The sequence below is a fragment of the Lolium perenne genome, chromosome 5, assembly GCF_019359855.2.
Source record: "Lolium perenne isolate Kyuss_39 chromosome 5, Kyuss_2.0, whole genome shotgun sequence".
Taxonomy (NCBI): Eukaryota; Viridiplantae; Streptophyta; class Magnoliopsida; order Poales; family Poaceae; genus Lolium; species Lolium perenne.
Window position 1 is genome coordinate 184,104,824 of NC_067248.2, and position 2,727 is coordinate 184,107,550.

Consider the following 2,727-nt stretch of genomic DNA (forward strand, 5'->3'; position numbering starts at 1 on the left):
ATAGTCCAGGGGTAGACTACTCACACATCACTCCGGAGGCGACCATGGCGGCGTAGAGTCCTCCGGGAGATGATTCCCCTCTCCGGCAGGGTGCCGGAGGCGATCTCCTGGATCCCCCGAGATGGGATCGGCGGCGGCGGCGTCTCTGGAAGGTTTTTCGTATCGTGGCTCTCGGTACTGGGGGTTTCGCAACGGAGGCTTTAAGTAGGCGGAAGGGCAGGTCAGGAGGCGGCACGAGGGCCCCACACCACAGGGCCGCGCGGCCAAGGGGGGGGCCGCGCCGCCCTAGGGTGTGGCCCCCTCGTGGCCCCTCTTCGTCTCCTCTTCGGACTTCTGGAAGCTTCATGGCAAAATAGGACCCTGGGCGTTGATTTCGTCCAATTCCGAGAATATTTCGTTACTAGGATTTCTGAAACCAAAAACAGCAGAAAACAAAGAATCGGCACTTCGGCATCTTGTTAATAGGTTAGTTCCAGAAAATGCACGAATATGACATAAAGTGTGCATAAAACATGTAGATAACATCAATAATGTGGCATGGAACATAAGAAATTATCGATACGTCGGAGACGTATCAGCATCCCCAAGCTTAGTTCTACTCGTCCCGAGCAGGTAAAACGATAACACAGATAATTTCTGGAGTGACATGCCATCATAACCTTGATCATACTATTTGTAAAGCATATGTAGTGAATGCAGCGATCAAAACAATGTATATGACATGAGTAAACAAGTGAATCATAAAGCAAAGACTTTTCATGAATAGCACTTCAAGACAAGCATTAATAAGTCTTGCATAAGAGTTAACTCATAAAGCAATAATTCAAAGTAAAAGCATTGAAGCAACACAAAGGAAGATTAAGTTTCAGCAGTTGCTTTCAACTCATAACACGTATATCTCATGGATATTGTCAACATAGAGTAATATAATAAGTGCAATAAGCAAGTATGTAGGAATCAATGCACAGTTCACACAAGTGTTTGCTTCTTGAGGTGGAGAGAAATAGGTGAACTGACTCAACAATAAAAGTAAAAGAATGGTCCTCCATAGAGGAAAAGCATCGATTGCTATATTTGTGCTAGAGCTTTGATTTTGAAATCATGAAACAATTTTGTCAACGGTAGTAATAAAGCATATGTATCATGTAAATTATATCTTACAAGTTGCAAGCCTCATGCATAGTGTACTAATAGTGCCCGCACCTTGTCCTAATTAGCTTGGACTACCGGATCATCGCAATGCACATGTTTTAACCAAGTGTCACAAAGGGGTACCTCTATGCCGCCTGTACAAAGGTCTAAGGAGAAAGCTCGCATTGGATTTCTCGCTATTGATTATTCTCAACTTAGACATCCATACCGGGACAACATAGACAACAGATAATGGACTCCTCTTTTATGCATAAGCATGTAACAACAATTAATAATTTTCTCATATGAGATTGAGGATATTTGTCCAAAACTGAAACTTCCACCATGGATCATGGCTTTAGTTAGCGGCCCAATGTTCTTCTCTAACAATATGCATGCTTAACCATAAGGTGGTAGATCTCTCTTACTTCAGACAAGACGAACATGCATAGCAACTCACATGAAATTCAACAAAGAGTAGTTGATGGCGTCCCCAGTAAACATGGTTATCGCACAACAAGCAACTTAATAAGAGATAAAGTGCATAATTGCATATTCAATACCATAATAGTTTTTAAGCTATTTGTCCCATGAGCTATATATTGCAAAGGTGAATGATGGAATTTTAAAGGTAGCACTCAAGCAATTTACTTTGGAATGGCGGGAAATACCATGTAGTAGGTAGGTATGGTGGACACAAATGGCATAGTGGTTGGCTCAGGTATTTTGGATGCATGAGAAGTATTCCCTCTCGATACAAGGTTTAGGCTAGCAAGGCTTATTTGAAACAAACACAAGGATGAACCGGTGCAGCAAAATTCACATAAAAGACATATTGAAAGCATTATAAGACTCTACACCGTCTTCCTTGTTGTTCAAACTCAATACTAGAAATTATCTAGACCTTAGAGAAACCAAATATGCAAACCAAATTTTAGCATGCTCTATGTATTTCTTCATTAATGGGTGCAAAGCATATGATGCAAGAGCTTAAACATGAGCACAACAATTACCAAGTATCACATTACCCAAGACATTTATAGCAATTACTACATGTATCATTTTCCAATTCCAACCATATAACAATTTAACGAAGGAGAAACTTCGCCATGAATACTATGAGTAGAAGCTAAGGACATACTTGTCCATATGCTACAGCGAAGCATGTCTCTCTCCCATAAAGTGAATGCTAGGATCCATTTTATTCAAACAAAACAAAAAACAAAAACAAACCGACGCTCCAAGAAAAGCACATAAGATGTGATGGAATAAAAATATAGTTTCAGGGGAGGAACCTGATAATGTTGTCGATGAAGAAGGGGATGCCTTGGGCATCCCCAAGCTTAGACGCTTGAGTCTTCTTGATATATGCAGGGGTGAACCACCGGGGCATCCCCAAGCTTAGAGCTTTCACTCTCCTTGATCATGTTGCATCATACTCCTCTCTTGATCCTTGAAAACTTCCTCCACACCAAACTTAAAACAACTCATTAGAGGGTTAGCGACAATAAAAATTAACATGTTCAGAGGTGACACAATCATTCTTAACACTTCTGGACATTGCATAAAGCTACTGGACATTAATGGATCAAAGAA